The sequence below is a fragment of the Haliotis rubra genome, unplaced genomic scaffold, assembly GCF_003918875.1.
Source record: "Haliotis rubra isolate DU_JTF1 unplaced genomic scaffold, ASM391887v1 Scf418, whole genome shotgun sequence".
Taxonomy (NCBI): Eukaryota; Metazoa; Mollusca; class Gastropoda; order Lepetellida; family Haliotidae; genus Haliotis; species Haliotis rubra.
In genome coordinates, this window is record NW_025767100.1 from 248,028 (window position 1) to 270,286 (window position 22,259).

A 22,259-nucleotide genomic window follows, 5' to 3' on the forward strand; every position below is an offset into this window, starting at 1 on the left:
GACCACCAAAATAAAAACGTGAGATGTAATTTGATGTAATTGAAAAAGTAATTGAAAAATTCAATTACATTGAGATTTTAATTAATTAAATTACAATTACAAATTACATTTTAAACATTCAATTACAAATTACATGCAATTACATAGATTTTTGTAAATTATTACATTCAATTTAAATAACAAATTACAATTACCCCATGTCTGGTAATATGTAGTGTAGTTAATGATAGATATATGTCATTTTGTATGGCAATATTTCATACTGCATCTGTCACATCCTGCAGTTCCACGTTTAGTAATCTCTTTGCTACGTGCAATGTATATTGTTTTCAAGATGATGATAAGCGGTGCAGTATATTTTCATCTAGAACTCCGCCATATAACTGGAATATTGCTGTGTGCGGCGTAAAACTAAACTCACTCATCTAGAACTGGAACTTCTGGATTATTCCAAAGCTTGTGAAATATATTGTTTCTATGGCAACAAGCAGTATTTCTGCCAGTGTGTTGTATAATGTCAACATGACTAAATATAGACTTGTCTTTATATTGCTACAACAACTGCATCCAGTTGCAGTTCCGTTTTCCACACAGCAGGAAGTGTGAGTGTGGTGTTAGGAGCTCGCACCTGTATCACATTAAATCTGTGAACTCTTGTACAGAAAATAGTTCCTCGTATGTTTCACAAGTTTCAGAGGATTTAGAATTGATAGGAGAGAACTAGTAATAGTCCCGACTAGTTCACCCATTTTACATATACATGTACACACACTCACTCACTCACTCACTCACTCACTCACTCACTCACTCACTCACTCACTCACTCACTCACTCACTCACTCACTCACTCACTCACTCACTCACTCACTCACTCACTCACTCACTCAAGATATGAAAATAGTAGACGTAGGCTGAAGTGTTGATTCTCCCAATCTATTGTACAACCAGCGTAGGTTCTGAGATCCCCATGATCTTCGGAGGCAGCTAAACAAGGCTCGGACAGTCACATTGGCTGACCTGTCTGTGATACTGCAGGCTAAGACTGGTCACAGCGCCAAGGGAGATAATACTGGAGGTCGTGTAAAACAATATTCTGGTTTGTCATTTCATCTTCAATAAATGCATCTTGGCAAAATAAATGGGATAATGAAACTACAGGTAGACACATGTACTCTACTTGTCCTGTAGTAAACACACATTTTAAAATTCGTAGGCATTGTCGCAGAGATGAAGTTGTTTTAACTCGTCTCAGGCTGGGACATTGTGGATTAAAGGCATATAGAAGTATTTTAGATAAAGACTTATCTCCTCTGTGTGAAAGCTGTAACTTACACTGCCCAGAAACAGTTCAGCACTACCTCATTGAATGTCCAGCTCATGAAAACCCACGTAAGGCTCTTAAAGAAACTGTGCTTAACAAAACCCAAAATACTTTTTCAATGAACGCAATACTTGGCGATAATTTAATGTATGATTGCATACAAAGAGCTGTTTTAGACTTCCTCGTTAAAACGGGTAAGTACGATGTTATTTTACTGAACAAAAATATAACAGTTTGTTAAGTGTTGGACGCATATGGGCCTTTTAAGGCCCAAGGTCGCCCTAAAACCTTATATACATACATACATAAAACAATATTCAGTCACACTGCACTTTCTTCACTAGTTATTTCAAGCATGTTGATATTTTAAAACTTTGAGAGAGTTTGGCACCGAAAACAGTTTATTTGAATTGAGAGTTACAGAATGTCAAGACCATAATGTTTATAGAACATATTTCTTAAAAGTTTTGTCTTCTGTTTTGAAGTAGTGGATTCTCAGCACTCCTACATGGCATATCATTTCATGGCACTCCTACATGGCATATCATTTCATGGCGCTCCTACATAGCATATCATTTCATGGCGCTCCTACATGGCATATTATTTCATGGCACTCCTACACAGCATATTATTTCATGGCGCTCCTACATAGCATATCTTTTCCTGGCACTCCTTCATGGCATATTTCCTGGCACTCCTACATGGCATATCATTTCCTGGCCCTCCCACACAGCATATAGTTTCCTGGCTCTCCTACACAGCATATCTTTTCTTGGCACTCCTACACGGCATTGTTTTCTCGTCCATCTCAGGACGTGATGATGCTTGGATCTACATGACCTGACCATGACAACTAGGTGACATGTGGTTCATCTGCCTAACTACCATGATTCAGTACATGTGACGTCCAATGTTGATGTTGATGCAGATAGCATTAAGGACAGAGGGCAGGAAGTCAACTTTACATTACAACAGAATGGTTTCATTTTCCTTCCCACTCAATGGCAGAACAATCTGCAGCTGTTAACACTGAAAAGAGGGAACTGGACATATTTCAGGGCAGGTTTAGAATTTACATTTAACTTTGCTATTAAAGCTTGATTAGTTCACTGGGAACAGTCACCCGAATTCCCCATGTGGGTACAATGTGTGAAGCACATTTCTGGTGACCCCCGCCGTGATATTGCTGGAATATTGCTAAAATATTGCTAAAATCGGCATAAAACCAAATTCACTCACTCACTCACTCACTGGGAACATTAATGTATTTGAAACAAGAGTCCTTCTACCTGAGTTATGACTGGTGTAGTGGTTGGAGCGTCCACCTGGAGAGCGGAAGGTCGCAGGTTCGATCCCCGACCGCGTCATACCAAAAGACGTTAAAATATGGTACTTGTTGTTCCTGCCTGGCACTCGGCATTAATGGGTACAATAAGGACTGGTCGGCTCGGAGTCAGTATAATGTGTCTGAGTGGGGTATTCATGTTTTGTTGCGGCATGGTATCTCAGTGGGCTATAAAACCAGCTTAAGTCTGGGCTAGTACATACTCATGCATGCACGTCGTCATATGAGCGAATTATTCTCAAGCACGAAGTTAAACCTAATTTCTCCTCCTCCCTCCCTCCCCCTCCCTCCCTCCCTCCCTCCCCCCTCTCCTCCTCCTCTCCTCTCCTCTCCTCCTCCTCTCCTCTCCTCTCCTCTCCTCTCCTCTCCTCCTCTCCTCTCCTCTCCTCTCCTCTCCTCTCCTCTCCTCTCGTTATGCCTGGCTCATTGAAAACCGTTTGGTGGTCAGATAAGTGAGTGAATGAGTGAGACTCATATCAACTCTTTGTTGTCCACAATGTCCAAACTGTTAGCACACTGAAATGTGACAGTCACTGAATGACTGACTGGTGTAGGTCATTATGTTGTTTTCATTATGAAGGCTTCCTCCAGAGCGTTTCACTTTTTATGATCTCTGATTGATCAATATCAAACTGTGACCAGTCAAACTGTTCTCCATCCAAAAATAACCGGCGATACATCAGTCCTTATCACAGAACAAGCATCTACAGGAGATAAGGTAGGATTAAGTTTGTGGCAAAATTTCTTATTTCTTTTCATTTAATCTTTTACCTAAACTTACATTAGATGACAGTGGTGTTGTTGCACAAGCTGTCTTAGCAATACAGGTATCATCATGCTGTAGTCAAGGTTTGTGTAGCCCTAGCGGTAAATACAGCAGCAGTGAGTTCAGATGTTACTCCGCATCAGCAATATATCGACGAGACCAAGTCTACATCAGTTTGTGTAGTCCTAGTGGTAAATACAGCAGCAGTGAGTTCAGATGTAACACTGCATCAGCATTATTTCAGCGATATATCGACGAGACCAAGTCTACATCAGTTTGTGTAGTCCTAGTGGTAAATACAGCAGCAGTGAGTTCAGATGTAACACTGCATCAGCATTATTTCAGCGATATATCGATGAGACCAAGTCTACATCAGTTTGTGTAGTCCTAGTGGTAAATACAGCAGCAGTGAGTTCAGATGTAACACTGCATCAGCATTATTTCAGCGATATATCGACGAGACCAAGTCTACATCAGTTTGTGTAGTCCTAGTGGTAAATACAGCAGCAGTAAGTTCAGATGTAACACTGCATCAGCATTATTTCAGCGATATATCGACGAGACCAAATCTACATCAGTTTGTGTAGTCCTAGTGGTAAATACAGCAGCAGTGAGTTCAGATGTAACACTGCATCAGCATTATTTCAGAAATATAGTGATGAGACCAAGTCTACATCGGTTTGTGTAGTCCTAGTGGTAAATACAGCAGCAGTGAGTTCAGATGTAACACTGCATCAGCATTATTTCAGCAATATAGCGATGAAACCAAGTCTACAGATATACAAGTACATAGCAACAGTAACCATGTGTCACCATGCTGGATGTATCTGATGGATATTACAAGAAAAGCACACAAGACAATATTGATGATATAGCGTTTACATGAAGTATGCTTGTACAACATTATGTTTACTCCATTAATATGGGAAGATTGTTCTGACATTTTTTCAATCCCCTTTTGTTTTCTTTGCACCTGGGGCTTATTTTGGTAAATAAGGTCAATAATAAGTAGAGATATGAATTTGTGGGATAATATTCGGTTTCAGGGATATTGATTTTCTTAATCAATCATGAGCATTGATCTGTTGAGGATTGGTAATTTGACCTATAGATGATGGTAGATGGAAACCTGATCTTGAACTGATTCAATACACTGAATTAATCATGTGAATTATAGCTCTGATGTATCAGTACCTTCCACATATCTGACCAAGTTATCAATATAAACTATGTCAAAGTCAGTGTGCGAAATATACGCTGGTCCTGTGGTCCCTGGCTAGTAAAAATTCATCAGGACTACTTAATGATAAGTTTGCAGTGGCCAGTGAATTTTGTATTGATAGTTAAGTAAATCTATGACTGTTATTTTGGACCAATGAAGTACAGACAGTAAGGTCTAGTGGGAAATTTTGAGAGGTTTCTTTCCCTGAAAGTGAATGTGGATATTGTTGTTTTGCTGTAACAACAGAACCACACTGTTTTGTGATGGCTGATATCAGTGTTATTCATGTTTATGTGGTACCCGTAAAGATGCAGGTTAGAATTGATCTTCCAATAACCTATGCTTGTTGTAAGAGGCGACTAACAGGATCAGGTGGTCAGGCTCGCTGATTGGGTTGACACATGTCATTGTATCCCAATTGCGTAGGTCGATGCTCATGCTGTTGATCCCTGGATTGTCTGGTCCAGACATGATTATGTACAGACCGCCCCCATATAGCTGGAATATTGCCAAGTGCGGCATAAAACTAAACTCACTCACTCATGTTTATGTGGACACCAATACATTAGCCATATAATCAGAATAATATGCCTCTGATAACATTTTGATGAACCTCTAACCCCAGATATAGTTTGTAGATATTTTGTGATCCAGATGATTAGACCAATTTATGAAGCGACACTGGTATTGTCTCTTCGTGATTAGCATCATAAAGTTTCATTAACCAGTTTAAGCATGTCGCCAGTCAGACTCTCAAGTGCAAGCTTTCAGCTATCACCACCAGCTTAGAGCCCGACCAGCATACAGATGTCCTTGCCTTTCCTAATGTTAAACATTATGTCCAGCACGGATAAAATGTGATGTAAATGACATCCTCTTGAAATCCCTCTGGATGCATTTATGGATGTTGGAATGACTGAACCAACATGTATATTATATGTATTGATGTTCTGTAAGAAATACAGGTAGTGTTTGATCTTCCATGTTACTTTGTCTCCATTTATACTAGTAAATCCCTGTAAGATTGTATATTAATTGGTATTCATGATTACATGCTGTGGTCGCACTGGGATCTTACTGTACTTGTGTTGCGTCAGTACTGCGGGAATGTAGAAGGCAACCTTGGGTTGATGTGTATCACTGCTGCTAGAAGGCAACCTTGGGTTGATGTGCATCACTGCTTCTGGAAGGCAACCTTGGGTTGATGTGCATCACTGCTTCTGGAAGGCAACCTTGGGTTGATGTGCATCACTGCTTCTGGAAGGCAACCTTGGGTTGATGTGTATCACTGCTTCTGGAAGGCAACCTTGGGTTGATGTGCATCACTGCTTCTGGAAGGCAGCCTTGGGTTGATGTGCATCACTGCTTCTGGAAGGCAACCTTGGGTTGATGTGCATCACTGCTTCTGGAAGGCAACCTTGGGTTGATGTGCATCACTGCTTCTGGAAGGCAACCTTGGGTTGATGTGCATCACTGCTTCTGGAAGGCAGCCTTGGGTTGATGTGCATCACTGCTTCTGGAAGGCAACCTTGGGTTGATGTGCATCACTGCTTCTGGAAGGCAACCTTGGGTTGATGTGCATCACTGCTTCTGGAAGGCAACCTTGGGTTGATGTGCATCACTGCTTCTGGAAGGCAACCTTGGGTTGATGTGTATCACTGCTTCTGGAAGGCAACCTTGGGTTGATGTGTATCACTGCTTCTGGAAGGCAACCTTGGGTTGATGTGCATCACTGCTTCTGGAAGGCAACCTTGGGTTGATGTGTATCACTGCTTCTGGAAGGCAACCTTGGGTTGATGTGTATCACTGCTGCTAGAAGGCAACCTTGGGTTGATGTGTATCACTGCTTCTGGAAGGCAACCTTGGGTTGATGTGCATCACTGCTTCTGGAAGGCAACCTTGGGTTGATGTGCATCACTGCTTCTGGAAGGCAACCTTGGGTTGATGTGTATCACTGCTTCTGGAAGGCAACCTTGGGTTGATGTGCATCACTGCTTCTGGAAGGCAACCTTGGGTTGATGTGTATCACTGCTGCTGGAAGGCAACCTTGGGTTGATGTGCATCACTGCTTCTGGAAGGCAACCTTGGGCTGAAGTGCATCACAGTTGGAAGGCAACCTTGGGTTGATGTGCATCACTGCTTCTGGAAGGCAACCTTGGGCTAAAGTGCATCACAGTTGGAAGGCAACCTTGGGTTGATGTGTATCACTGCTGGAAGGCAACCTCGGACTGATGCACATCACTGTTGGATGGCAACCTGAGGCCGATGTGTATCACTGCTGGAAGGCAACCTCGGACTGATGCGTATCACTGTTGGAAGGCAACCTGAGGCCGATGTGTATCACTGCTGGAAGGCAACCTCGGACTGATGCACATCACTGTTGGATGGCAACCTGAGGCCGATGTGTATCACTGCTGGAAGGTAACCTCGGACTGATGCACATCACTGTTGGATGGCAACCTGAGGCTGATGTGTATCACTGTTGGAAGGCAACCTCGGACCGATGCACATCACTGTTTCTGGAAGGCAACCTTGGGCTGAAAAGATGAAAGTGTGTTATTATGGTGGTGATACTGAACCATGAGTTAATGAATGTGTGTACTGAAGCGTGATCACATAGATACCAAGTCAGAGATGGCAAATAAAAAGGTTGGTTGTATTGAGAACTTTCAGGTGAACGCATTTATCTGGGATATGATTCAGTTCAGGTGTAAGAGTGTCCCAAACCCAAGTCTTGACATCCATATTCACCTCCATGTTAAACATAGCAGGTTCTGATCTTCTTAGTTGTGTATGGTCTTTCAGTAATTGTATCCCTAATGGCCTATTGTGATCTGGACTTAGCTATTTGTTCATGGATTTATACAGCAGCCGGTGTGTGTGTTACACAAGGCAGGTTATCGGCTTATACTCGCTGTGTGGGATCACAGTTAGTTAATCACCAGCGAGCTTGCAGAAAGTCTGCACATCACAGCAGTGCAAACTCACTTCCTCCTGGGGTGAGCTGACTGTAACGGCGACCACCACCGCCTTGTCTGTTACTGGGTGGAATACTACCTGATGAGTAGCAGGGAGGATTATTGTGATTGTGTCACTCAAGCATCTCATTTCTCCAACTAATGGTCATCAACTGCTTCACTCAATTGACTGGGTCCAGTGAGTAAATCATGTTTTTTTATATGAAACGTAAGTTTTATGAGTCAAGTTTATGGAGTTTTCAACATTTAATTGCCTTCCAAAACATACCCAGAATGTTTTAAGAAGATTATTTTAAACATCCTTTATTAAGATAGACCTTTGATATGCTTCTCTCCTGACATTTTCAATTCATTTTCATAGGTAGTGTTTCTTAGCTTTCTACTTTCGGAGAATATATATCCACTTGGCACTTTATATATCCACTAAAATACCACGTATGCAATGTGACATATTAGGATTACACAATTAATGTTATGTCTATGCAATATTTGCTCAAAGTAATGATTTTGCTACACCTGTATTTTATGACAGTCACATACAGAGAACATCTTGACATGGAATAGTTAATGTCCATGGCGGCATGACTGTGGGAGGGATAATATCACATTATCAGTAGGGATGGCGAGGAAGGTTCATCAATAGTTATTGAATATTTTGTTGAATACAGTTACATGAACAACTTCATAATGTTTCTATAATACATTGTAATAAACAGTGTAGTATTGAAATATATATTACAATATGTGTCCTGACATACAACAACAACACACACACACACACACACACACACACAACACACACACACACACACACACACACACACACACACACACACACACTTCTAGTTCTAGTCTGTGTCAGGTAGAAATAATCAGTCCTTGGAATGTTGAAATAAAACCGAACACAGAAACTTGTATGGACCCAAGACTAGCGCGCCAAGCCAAGTACTTAGTTCAGAAGAAATAACTGAAAAAGATTCAATAGTTTTTTGTAGTATACGAATAAAGAAAATATTCCAGGCTAATTGACCAAGTCCAAACATTCACTGGGGGCTTTGGTGTAGCTTTGGTGTTACCCCACTCCCCTGGACATTGATGGCCATCAAAGGAATCAACTTGTCATGGTTGTTCTATGGTCGGCCATTGTTCTCTGAAAACCGAAATTGAATTCCCAAATTATAGCAGACAAAAAACAAAAATAATGGAATGTTTTTAATGGGGAGACTTTATTAAAATCAAACCATGTCGGTTTCTGGTGACACATTGTACAATTTTAATATTTTATTTACCTGTTTATTACTAGAAACTTCCTGCACCATGTACCCTAGTTTATAGAAGATTCAGGAGTCCGCATGGATTGCTCCTGTAGTAATTGAGTCAAGGGAACTAATCTTTTACTTTTACCGTTTCTCTCTTCCTAATGGAACATGGTACAACATTAGAATTTCATCCATGAGCTGGTGGGCAGAAAACATCAGAGTTGTCACAAGCCAGCATCACAGATGTATGGGTCAGGGTTCCATATAGTGTTTTGTTCATACATTTAATGTCCAGTTGTAATATTCTTACTAAGAAATCCAGTACCGGTAATTACGACAGCTATGTAAAGTTTTCAGTTGTATAGTTTGGACCAAGATTGTTGTATCTATGTGAAACATATTGGTGATTGGTATTCAGGATGTGATGTTGTTACAGTCATAGGTAAATAGAACCAGTGTTTATGTGAGGTTTAAATGCTCTTATCACCTTCGATACTGTCAATACTGCTAAACGCTGTGAAACTCTCTTTAACATGTACTCATAACCATGGTTAATAACACCCACATCATGCCTCACCGTTTAGATGCTGAGGTATTTCAGACTACAAATGACGATTCACATTCTATTTCGTGGTTTTACATTTCCTTGGAACAAATTACTTTCCACAGAACTAGTCATGGTTTGTGTTGATCTCAGTGAGTGAGTCTGTCCCTATTCCGCTTACCCACCCAAGAAAAGTACTTAATTAAAGAAAGAGGGAAAGTAGAATAAACAAAACACAGTTTAAACTTGTAAGATTCCTGAGGGTTTTACTATGGACAGTGGAAACACATTGCCCGAACAATGGCATGGAACCTTTCAGGTGTAATAAACCTCACAAGTAAGGTTAGGAATGTAATTAGTGAGTGAGTGTGTTAGTTTAGTTTTACACTGCACTCAGCAATATTCCAGCTATATGGCAGCGGTCTGTAAATAATCGAGTCTGGACCTGACAATCCAGTGATCAATAGCATGAGCATCGATCTGTGCAATTGGGAACCGATGACATGTGTCAACCAAGTCAGCGAGCCTGACCACCCCGATCCTGTTAGTCGCCTCTTACGACAAGCATAGTTGCCTTTTATGGCAAGCATGGGTTGCTGAAGACCTATTCTACCCCGGATTTTCACAGGTCATGTAATTAGTAAATGTTAGGTTTGATCAATAGATATCATCTATAGTCCTTGCAATAATGACTTTGAAAGGATGATCAAATGCATCTGTTTGTTTTTCAGCATTATATAATGTTATAATTAGATACTACCGACTGCAATACTGAATTCATTTTTAATGCAATGATGTTTGTTTGTAATACTCTATAGCAGGTTGTGGAGTTTTCCCACAGATGACATCCTTACCATCTCAACTTGCTGATAGGGTTAACCTCTTTGGTCATGTGGACAAGGCATCTGACTTCGGATCAGAAGGTCTGTGGTTTGAATCCCAGCAAGGGACTCGGAAATATTATAGCCGCTACAAATGTATTATATGTATACTGTAAACTGTGGGATCCAAGGTTGGATGTGGTTTAAACATATTTCTTCATGAAGATATGAATGGATTGGCCAACATTCTCCGAAGAGCTTATTTGAAGGCCGCTCCCAGATCGGTTGCTCAGTGTGTTCACGGTGTTGAAAGTTTAGATGTTTTAGTTGTGATAAGATGAGGAGGAAGTAGAACAGGGAAACAAGAAATTTAAGATGATGTGTGGAGAAAACATCCTCCATGTGTTGCTTAGATATGCACTGTGATATTGAAAACCACCAGGTCACAATGGATGGGGTTAAGTAGGGTCATAATGGAAGGGGTTAACTGAAGGAGGCTCACAGTGGAAAGGGTTAACTGAGGGCAAAATGGAAGGGTTAAGGAGGGTCACAATGGTGAGTGAGTGAGTACGATTTGACATCGCTTTTAGAAATATTCCAGAAACATACTGGTGGGGGACACCAGAAAATTGGCTTCACACATTGTACCCATGTGGGGAATCGATCCTGGGTCTTTGGCATGACGAGCGAACACTTTAACCACTAGGCTACCCCACCGCCCGATTGAGTGAGAGTAAGTGTTAGAGAGTATTCCATCTGTCTCACAGTGTGTGGGCTAACCACCCTCACAATGGAAAGGGTTAAGGAGGGCCACAATACAAAGGGTTAATAAAGTTAACAGTAGTGTGAGAGTGGATTAACTTGGAGAGTTGTGGTAGGTGGAATTAGAGGAAATATGGCCGGAAGGCAACAGTCATGTTGGATTACGTAACAATCTGCACCCAACACGACTGTGCGTATACTGTTACATAAGGGGATTAAGTGTTTTTGTTTGTTGTTTAACGTTACAGTTGGCACTAGTCCAGCTGTATGATGTGTTGTTTTTATTAGACCAGATAAACTGGTGATGGATACTAAGCACAATTCAGGATGTGATAACATGAAATTAATCAAGTCGTGTTGTAGCCATGGCTTCCTTTCAGTCTTCAATTTTTGTCTTAATATATTGGCTCATTATTACAGAGTATGTCTTATCCTCTTTGCAGGGATTCTGATTGGCTCAGATCTCTATATATTCTATTTCAATGTCAAGTGTTCTCGTCACGATATGGCTGAAATATTGCCGATGTGACGTTAAATAATAACTCACTCACTCACTCACTGATTGGCTCAGACATTGAATCAAAATTAAATGCTTCTTTTTTTCAGTTACTGCAGAAGTCTTGCAAACCATAACTTCTTTGTCAATAAGGGTTTCCCCAAGTCTCTACTGGATGTATGTTTTAAAATCTATAGGACAAATAACTTTTGAATTATAAAGATTATTTTTCATTTATTGTGTATCAATCAAAAGATGACAGTCACACTGACTCGATCTAGTCTCATTGACTTGATCTAGTTTCTAGTTTCCCAGCCTTAGGCATATCACTGTGACCTTGGAGAAAGCTACACAACTAGAGTGTCTTGTACTGTTTTATATTATCATTATCCAGCATAAGGGACATCCCACTTGTCCCACTGGCCCTAGATGAGCATTATCTGTTTGTTCTGTATATTTGTCCAGATAAATGTCCCATTATTGTAGTAGTCATGATTCAGCTTTCTTGTTACACTTCCTGATCAGTTTCTTTTTGTCCACATTTAGGGCCATTCTGACTGTTCCTCTTGCCCTGATCAAGCAGAGTTAATGCTTGCTATGAGTAGCCTGAGCCGAACAGAGAAATGTTGTCAAAAAATGACTGAGATAGGGATTTAACAAGACAGACAATATTGTGTCCTGTTTGAATCGAATACATTGAGAATACACACATGGAATCTTAGAATCCCTGTTTTTGTAGTCAACACTGCTCCCATGTTGCTTTGTATGGCCAGAGTACAGGACATGGAGTCGGGTGTAAGAAATGTCTAGGGCTGGCTAAATGATTGAATAATCAGAAATACCATAGATAGGAAAATTGATTAATTAACATCACTATGAAAATAGTGTCATTGATAATTTCGTACATAAACCTTTGTGACAGAATAAACATGATAAAGTCATAATTTACTCAAACAATTCACAAACTTTACTTAGGTTTTTAATCATGGGCTGCTCATAAATTATGTTCTGGATTTTCTTTTGTTACAATTACATATATGCTCACCAGTGGTGTGAAATATATTCATTTCTTTCAGACTATTTGGGGGCATTTTTGATCAAAGGTACTTCTCTGATATTTATTGATAATTGACTGATATGTAGTTAACGATTAACAATTTTATGATCTATATAGATAGACAGTCCAAGAAATGTATACAGGTTTTTCACATTAAAGGGAGATAGAGTATGCCAGGTGTTGTTTAGATAGGGCGAGTTACCTTGGCTAAATCAATTTTGTAGGGGAATTTTAACACAATGTACTTGACAATGACAAAGCAGTTATAAGGGATACGTATTGCATTCTGTCTAAGAGGTCACATTTTACATCCATGACTATTACAGTCATGTCAACCTTGATGAAAACATGGAATATGAATCATCCCACTGTTTACACATGCTTGCTGTCAGATTATCAAAAACATCCAAACTTAATCATGTCACTGTTTTGCATACCTGAACCTCGGTTTATTGATGGACATGGGCTTGCTTTCAAGGCAAAAAGGAAAACTGATTGGTGTCATAATCAAAAAGGGATATGTTCATGGACTGGTTGGAACACCAGGTACCGTCTAGGGGCAACTTCCACAGTGTCATTCTCCTGATTAATGCCAGTTACCATTATTTCCAGGAACCATAGACTGTAGCGCCAGCTATGAGTAGTCTGTAGGTGACCAGGCAGGAATGTCTTGTGGTATTAACTTCAGTCCATCTGATAAGTTCAAACTTTGAGGAGCTCAACCCAACTGAGCTAATCTGGACAGACCATAAAGGGTCAAGGCAGCCTTTGCTAGAACCACCTATGGCAGAAGGTAGATCACATTCTTGAAAAAGAACATCAGATCTTTGACAGAAGGTAGATCACATTCTTGAAATAGAACATCAGAAGTATGGCAGAAGGTAGATCACATTCTTGAAATAGAACATCAGAACTTTGGCAGAAGGTAGATCACATTCTTGAAATAGAACATCAGAACTATGGCAGAAGGTAGATCACATTCTTGAAATATAACATCAGAACTTTGGCAGAAGGTAGATCACATTCTTGAAATAGAACATCAGAACTATGGCAGAAGGTAGATCACATTCTTGAAATAGAACATCAGTACTATTGCAGAAGGTAGATCACATTCTTGAAATAGAACATCAGTACTATGGCAGAAGGTAGATCACATTCTTGAAATAGAACATCAGAACTATGGCAGAAGGTAGATCACATTCTTGAAATAGAACATCAGAACTTTGGCAGAAGGTAGATCACATTCTTGAAATAGAACATCAGAAGTATGGCAGAAGGTAGATCACATTCTTGAAATATAACATCAGAACTTTGGCAGAAGGTAGATCACATTCTTGAAATAGAACATCAGAACTATGGCAGAAGGTAGATCACATTCTTGAAATAGAACATCAGTACTATGGCAGAAGGTAGATCACATTCTTAAAATAGAACATCAGTACTATGGCAGAAGGTAGATCACATTCTTGAAATAGAACATCAGAACTATGGCAGAAGGTAGATCACATTCTTGAAATAGAACATCAGTACTATGGCAGAAGGTAGATCACATTCTTGAAATAGAACATCAGAACTATGGCAGAAGGTAGATCACATTCTTGAAATAGAACATCAGAAGTATGGCAGAAGGTAGATCACATTCTTGAAATAGAACATCAGTACTATTGCAGACGGTAGATCACATTCTTAAAATAGAACATCAGAACTTTGGCAGAAGGTAGATCACATTCTTGAAATAGAACATCAGTACTATGGCAGAAGGTAGATCACATTCTTGAAATAGGACATCAGTACTATGGCAGAAGGTAGATCACATTCTTGAAATAGAACATCAGAACTTTGGCAGAAGGTAGATCACATTCTTGAAATAGAACATCAGAACTATGGCAGAAGGTAGATCACATTCTTGAAATATAACATCAGAACTTTGGCAGAAGGTAGATCACATTCTTGAAATAGAACATCAGAACTATGGCAGAAGGTAGATCACATTCTTGAAATAGAACATCAGTACTATTGCAGAAGGTAGATCACATTCTTGAAATAGAACATCAGTACTATGGCAGAAGGTAGATCACATTCTTGAAATAGAACATCAGAACTATGGCAGAAGGTAGATCACATTCTTGAAATAGAACATCAGTACTATGGCAGAAGGTAGATCACATTCTTGAAATAGAACATCAGAACTATGGCAGAAGGTAGATCACATTCTTGAAATAGAACATCAGAACTTTGGCAGAAGGTAGATCACATTCTTGAAATAGAACATCAGAAGTATGGCAGAAGGTAGATCACATTCTGAAATATAACATCAGAACTTTGGCAGAAGGTAGATCACATTCTTGAAATAGAACATCAGAACTATGGCAGAAGGTAGATCACATTCTTGAAATAGAACATCAGTACTATGGCAGAAGGTAGATCACATTCTTAAAATAGAACATCAGTACTATGGCAGAAGGTAGATCACATTCTTGAAATAGAACATCAGAACTATGGCAGAAGGTAGATCACATTCTTGAAATAGAACATCAGTACTATGGCAGAAGGTAGATCACATTCTTGAAATAGAACATCAGAACTATGGCAGAAGGTAGATCACATTCTTGAAATAGAACATCAGAAGTATGGCAGAAGGTAGATCACATTCTTGAAATAGAACATCAGTACTATTGCAGAAGGTAGATCACATTCTTAAAATAGAACATCAGAACTTTGGCAGAAGGTAGATCACATTCTTGAAATAGAACATCAGTACTATGGCAGAAGGTAGATCACATTCTTGAAATAGGACATCAGTACTATGGCAGAAGGTAGATCACATTCTTGAAATAGAACATCAGAACTTTGGCAGAAGGTAGATCACATTCTTGAAATAGAACATCAGAACTATGGCAGAAGGTAGATCGTATTCTTGAAATAGAACATCAGTACCAGCAACTTAACAGAGTCTGTTGCCCCCGTTATCAGACCGTTCAGTGATAGTACAAGTTTAGATCCGCCTTCAGCTTAGTCAGATGCTGGCTACGGAAATCATCAGTAGAACAACCAATATCAATTGATTTAACAACCCTTACCTTCAAATACTCATACAATTTCATTTCTTAAACTATTCCATCATTTTTCAAACAAATATAATGCAGTACATATCGTAACTGCTACCCCCACCAACACATATTTGAATTAAGTACAATAACAGAAAAGAGACCACACCCAGGGGAGATGATATTTCCACCTGTGAGAATGCAGAGGTCGGTATGAGGTCATCAGTGCAGGACAGGTGTTGGGTAATTAATTCAGGCTACGCAGTTTCATACATGCATGGCAACATGGAAATATTTTCTAAGTTTGTCATCATTTTATCAGAAAGTACCCTTTAAATCTAATCACAGTGTTGGTGAGGATAGTCTCGGTGAGGTAGAATCTTTTAATGGCATTTAGAAGGGATACACAGGAGGTGAATATAGTTGACATCCATAAACTATTACCCTTCAGATCAGGTAGGTTTGTGTTATTTTGATTCACTTGTATGCTGTTCATAGCAATGTAATTTGTATTTATTAAAACAAGCGTGAAAAACAGTTTTCTAGTATTTCTGATAATACTTAAATGTTCAGAGTGAGTGAATAAGTATGGTTTTATGCCACTTTTAGCAGTATTCCAGCAATATCACAGCGGGAAACCAGAAATGGGCGTCACACACTGAACCCATGCAGGACTTAGTGTGGCAGGCCAACACTTTACCACTATGCTACCCCTTGAATGTTGAGCTATAATTCACGAGGGCAATCCCATTGGTCGTTCCAGAAGTTTGTCAGCCTCAGATGATTGGCCTTACTGTATATCATACAGCTTGAATATGTCATGAACATCATGAATTTCTCAGTGTAATTTCGGGGGCGGTGGTGTAGCCGTGTGGTTAAAGCGTTCACTCATCACGACGAAGACCTGGGTTCAATTCCCCACATGGGTACAATGTGTGAAGCCCATTTCTGGTGTCCACCACTGTGATATTGCTGGAATGTTGCTAAAAGCAGCGTAAAACCGAACTCACTCAATGTAATTTTGAAATTTTTGTAAGTATACGGACTGCCCAGTGAAGATGGGAGTTTTCCTCATGATTGATTCTCCATGCCATGATGCTGTGCATAATTCAATAGTAGAGGCAAGGTAATCAGATTAGTGGGACAAAACATGACAGGGAGACTCTGACTGAAAAACTTGATGGAGGAGAGTTCTAGGACATAAATCTGCTTTTTACTTAGTTGTTATTAGTTTGGTGAGTTTATGTAGAGGTGACAGTTATTAACTGATGCATGGTGAAAACTCAACCCAATGCAAGTTTAAAAACTGGGGGAAAAGAAGACCTCGTTCGTTGACTTACAGGTTGTTTTTCTTCCATGTATACTTGCTGTGAAAATAGTCAGTTGTTGGTGTAGCACATGCCTCTCGTGGGAATTAGGGATTGACAGAAAATTGGAAAGGAAAACAGGCTGAGGTATTGGGACTGGGATTAATTGTGGTAGGTGGTTGTGACTGTGTGTTGTTGACATGGAGGTTGGGTGTTTGTGTTCACACAGGGGAGATAAGTGAGGTGCATCAGCACCAGCGGGGGTTGACATTAACATACCGCAGGAGCTGTACCTGGCCTACACTACCGCAGAGTGAGTGAGTAACAACATGAATGAGTGTGAGACTGAGTCTGAGTGAGTTTAGTTTTACGCCACTTTTACTAGTTTTAGCAATATTCCAGCAATATCATGGTGGGGGATACCGGATATGGGCTTCACATATTGTACCCATGTGGGGAATCAAACCCAGATCTTAGGCGTAATGAGCGAACGCTTTAACCACTAGGCTATTAACATGTCACTTTAATTGCTAGGCTACCCCACCACCCAATTAAGTGAGAGTAAGTGTGTGAGTTGTGTTCAGCCCCCAGTGGGAGAGTATTCCAGCTGTCTCCCCGTGTTGTCAGCCAACTGTGAGAGTGAGTGAGTGAGTTGTGTTCACCCCACGTGGGAGAGTATTCCAGCCGTCTCCCCGTGTTGTCAGTCAACTGTGAGTGTGAGTGAGTTGTGTTCAGCCTCACGTGGGAGAGTATTCCAGCTGTCTCCCTGGTTGTCAGCCAACTGTGAGAGTGAGTGAGTGAGTTGTGTTCAGCCCCACATGGGAGAGTATTCCAGCTGCCTCCCCGGGTGCAGACAAACCCATAATGAAGGCAAACTGGGATTGAAACCCACAATCATACAATGAATCACTACAATACACTAATGCACGTCCCACAAAAATCTATATAAAACATTTTTCTCCAGATAATTAAATCTATGGAATATCAACAGATGCCCAGGTGCCATATGTTTAAACAGAGAAAATCTATATGTGTGCATTGATGTCTTTTTCATTTCATGAACATGCAAATCTGAAGCTAAACGTGTCTTACCTCCGACGTCCAGCCAGCCATATGTTACAGTGCCTACAGTGTCGATAGTAGTGGTGTTCCGATTAATTGAAATAATCGAAGATTGGTCGCAGTGACCAAACGACCAGGCAATCGATCACATTTTCTCATAATCGAACATAATCGATTTTGGAACTACTGTTTTAGTCTTTGAAATACTTGACAATGGAACATATCTTAGAAGTTGTCAGGGCCTGGAAACATGTTTATTTCTTAGAAAACTCACTTCACTAACTGAAAAGTCATGACTGAATATTTCTCTAAGACTCCAGGAAGTTTATGTTCATGATATATTAGTCATCACTTTAAAGTAGCAAGTTGCATCATGTTATACTTTTCTACAGTAACAACCTGGATAGGAAAATCTGAAAAATGACGCTAACCAATTTCTTTCGATGATTGTTCGTTGGTAATGAAGCAATCATCAATTGTGAGATTTCAACCAATTCCCAACACTAGTCGATAGCTATGCTGCAGATAAGTTCCCTAACCAAGAACTTCCCAACACTTAGTTCTGAAGTTGACCCTGCATAGATTATCTCCCTGTCTGCCCATGCCTTCCTCTGTAATCACCCCAGTTTTATCAACAGGTGATGTGTTAGCAGTTCAAGATAATATTACATGCACAAGGTGCTATATGCCTCTAGGCTCACCCAGCATTTTACAACTCTATTCATTTGAGTTAACCTTGTACTTTCTACAGCCTAGGGCTAAGACAGACATATGCAGAGATAAGGCAGGACTAGAAAGGCCAGTATCAATTAACATAGAAGTCAGAGGCTATCGTTGAAATTCAAAAGCAGTGCAGGTATGTGAAGTTTTCAAGTTTAACACAGCTATTTTTTAAATGAGAACATGATTTGATTGCAGGCTGTAAGACAAACGGACATGTACACACTACGTGAAAATTTAAGCCTGGGAAAAAACTTTCTTCAGACGGAGATATCTTCAAGAGGGTTTTTTCATCTGCCTCTTTTGTAGGCATTAAAATGTAGGCTGATTAATGTCATCATTGTGGAATGTAAAAAGAACCGAAGATCTAAAGAATCATGTGACTTGTAATTACATCAGAGAAATTTGGTTTTTACACATGACACTTAACTGTACCATTTACCAGTGAACAACGAGGAGAGTTCTATGGATATACAACTTCTTTAATATAATATGAGCGACGTTTTGGTATATCCATAGAACTCTCCTCATTGTTCATCACACCAACTTCTAAATGCCACTTAAACAAGTCATTTACTAGTGGGTAGCCCACAAGACACTTCATAGTTTTCATCTTACAAACCTGCATTTAAGTAGTTGTAAAGCAAGATGGATATTGGGCAATGTCTTCAAACAGAGCAATGTGACGTGACGGTCAAGGAAGTCTCAATGTACCGATAGTGGAGAATGAACGTGTTCCTTTGATCTGCTACAACAGAAGGTTGTGTTTACAATTTATCCGTGTTATGCAGATTGCTCACAAATTGTGAATAGTATTGAATTCGTTTTAAGTTACTTTGATCAGAGGAAAGCAGAGAGTATGTGAAGACCGTGTTTAAGTAAAATGAATTACTCTTAGAGAACTTACAGACTTGAAAGTTGACTTATCATGTAATGGTCTCTCGTTATATCAACCCCAGCTCTAAGATCTTTGTTGTACAAGGGTTACTACTGCCCTGTTTGACACGCTCCAAGTAAGTGTTACTGTTGTACGTCACATATCAGTGATGAGATCAGTCGTGTTATGGCTATGTGGAACATTCCATGCTACTCTGATTATCACCTCTGAAGCTGGAGTCTTGTAAAATTCAGGGTCCCGATCGGCAAAACATGTGTAACGTTACGACCTGTCATAACTAAATAGTTTATCATAGGCCAATAAATGTCGTAGTGTTAGAATGCTTTGTAGATTAGGACTTTGTTCAGTAAGATTGACAGTCTGCATGATGATACTATAATATACAAAAACTGATCCCAACAGCCAAGGACTTCACATACCTTAGTTTCTACCCCAAAGATTGTTATTACCATATCTAAATACTTGTGATGTGATTTTGTTTCATTTCACTAAGCAGTTACTTTCAGCTTTAATTAAAATCTTGTGTATATCATGTGTGAGCAGTAAGACTAAGTTCAATATGGATCCTCTGCTCACGTGGATGTCCACAATTAGGCTTTGTTCGGTCTCACAGCAGCAGCCTATAGCCACGACAGATGGTGCACATAACACATTGCAATCTTCAATTACTTCACAAAATTGAGCACCTGTCATGTATACTTGCTTAGCATTGTATATTGCATAAACTTAAACGCCAAGACAGATAGCAGAAAAATGTATCTTTAAACTGGTGAGTTGCATCCACTGATGTCACGTTTCCTAGCCTCATCCTCTGCAAGAACTACCAAGAATGTTTGACAAGCATAACCAAGGAACAGGCTTGAATGTAGACTAACTGAAACCCCACTCACTCACTCACTCTAATGTAGACTAACTAAAACCCCACTCACTCACTCACTTTAATGTAGACTAACTAAAACCCCACTCACTCACTCTAATGTAGACTAACTAAAACCCCACTCACACTCACTCTAATGTAGACTAACTAAAAACTCCTCACTCACTCACTCTAATGTAGACTAACTAAAACCCTACTCACTCACTCACTCTAATGTAGACTAACTGAAACCCTACTCACTCACTCACTCTAATGTAGACTAACTAAAACCCTACTCACTCACTCACTCTAATGTAGACTAACTGAAACCCCCTCACTCACTCACTCTAATGTAGACTAACTAAAACCCTACTCACTCACTCACTTTAATGTAGACTAACTAAACCCTACTCACCTACCTAGACTAACTCACTCACTCACTAATGTAGACTAACTAAAACCCCACTCACTCACTCACTCTAATGTAGACTAACTAAAACCCTACTCACTCACTCACTCTAATGTAGACTAACTAAAACCCTACTCACTCACTTTAATGTAATGTAGACTAACTAAACCCCTCCACTCACTCACTCACTCTAATGTAGACTAACTAAAACCCTACTCACTCACTCACTCTAATGTAGACTAACTAAAACCCCTACTCACTCACTCACTCTAATGTACTCACTCACTAATGTAGACTAACTAAGACTAACTCTAATGTAGACTAACTACTCACTCACTCTCACTCTAATGTAGACTAACTAAAACCCTACTCACTCACTCACTCTAATGTAGACTAACTAAAACCCCACTCACTCACTCACTCTAATGTAGACTAACTAAAACCCTACTCACTCACTCACTCTAATGTAGACTAACTAAAACCCTACTCACTCACTCACTCTAATGTAGACTAACTAAAACCCTACTCACTCACTCTAATGTAGACTAACTAAAACCCCACTCACTCACTTTAATGTAGACTAACTAAAACCCCACTCACTCACTCACTCTAATGTAGACTAACTAAAACCCTACTCACTCACTTCTAATGTAGACTAACTAAAACCCTACTCACTCACTCACTTTAATGTAGACTAACTGAAACCCCACTCACTCACTCACTCTAATGTAGACTAACTAAAACCCCACTCACTCACTCACTTTAATGTAGACTAACTAAAACCCTACTCACTCACTCACTCTAATGTAGACTAACTAAAACCCCACTCACTCACTCACTCTAATGTAGACTAACTAAAACCCTACTCACTCACTCACTTTAATGTAGACTAACTAAAACCCCACTCACTCACTCACTCTAATGTAGACTAACTAAAACCCTACTCACTCACTCACTCTAATGTAGACTAACTAAAACCCTACTCACTCACTCACTTTAATGTAGACTAACTAAAACCCCACTCACTCACTCACTTTAATGTAGACTAACTAAAACCCTACTCACTCACTCACTCTAATGTAGACTAACTAAAACCCTACTCACTCACTCACTCTAATGTAGACTAACTAAAACCCCACTCACTCACTCACTCTAATGTAGACTAACTAAAACCCTACTCACTCACTCACTTTAATGTAGACTAACTAAAACCCTACTCACTCACTCACTCTAATGTAGACTAACTAAAACCCTACTCACTCACTCACTTTAATGTAGACTAACTAAAAAACTCACTCACTCTAATTTAGACTAACTAAACCCTACTCACACCACTTTAATGTAGACTAACACTCACTCTAATGTAGACTAACTAAAAACTCACCCTCA

At 39.7% G+C, this 22,259-nt stretch overlaps 1 protein-coding gene across 4 annotated transcripts in view; it reads left to right on the forward strand.

The window, feature by feature from the left end:
* LOC124288454 (alpha-1,6-mannosyl-glycoprotein 2-beta-N-acetylglucosaminyltransferase-like) overlaps positions 1 to 22,259 on the forward strand; it is a 97,618-nt gene that overhangs the window by 13,489 nt on the left and 61,870 nt on the right. Inside the window, exon 1 of one of the 4 annotated variants that reach the window (XM_046724971.1) lies at positions 7,383 to 7,810. The exons of the other annotated variants lie outside the window; for them this stretch is intronic. The gene's annotated coding sequence lies outside the window, so the exon portion shown is untranslated. Of the gene's footprint in view, positions 1 to 7,382; positions 7,811 to 22,259 lie in introns of those variants that run through there. 4 annotated transcript variants of the gene reach the window in all.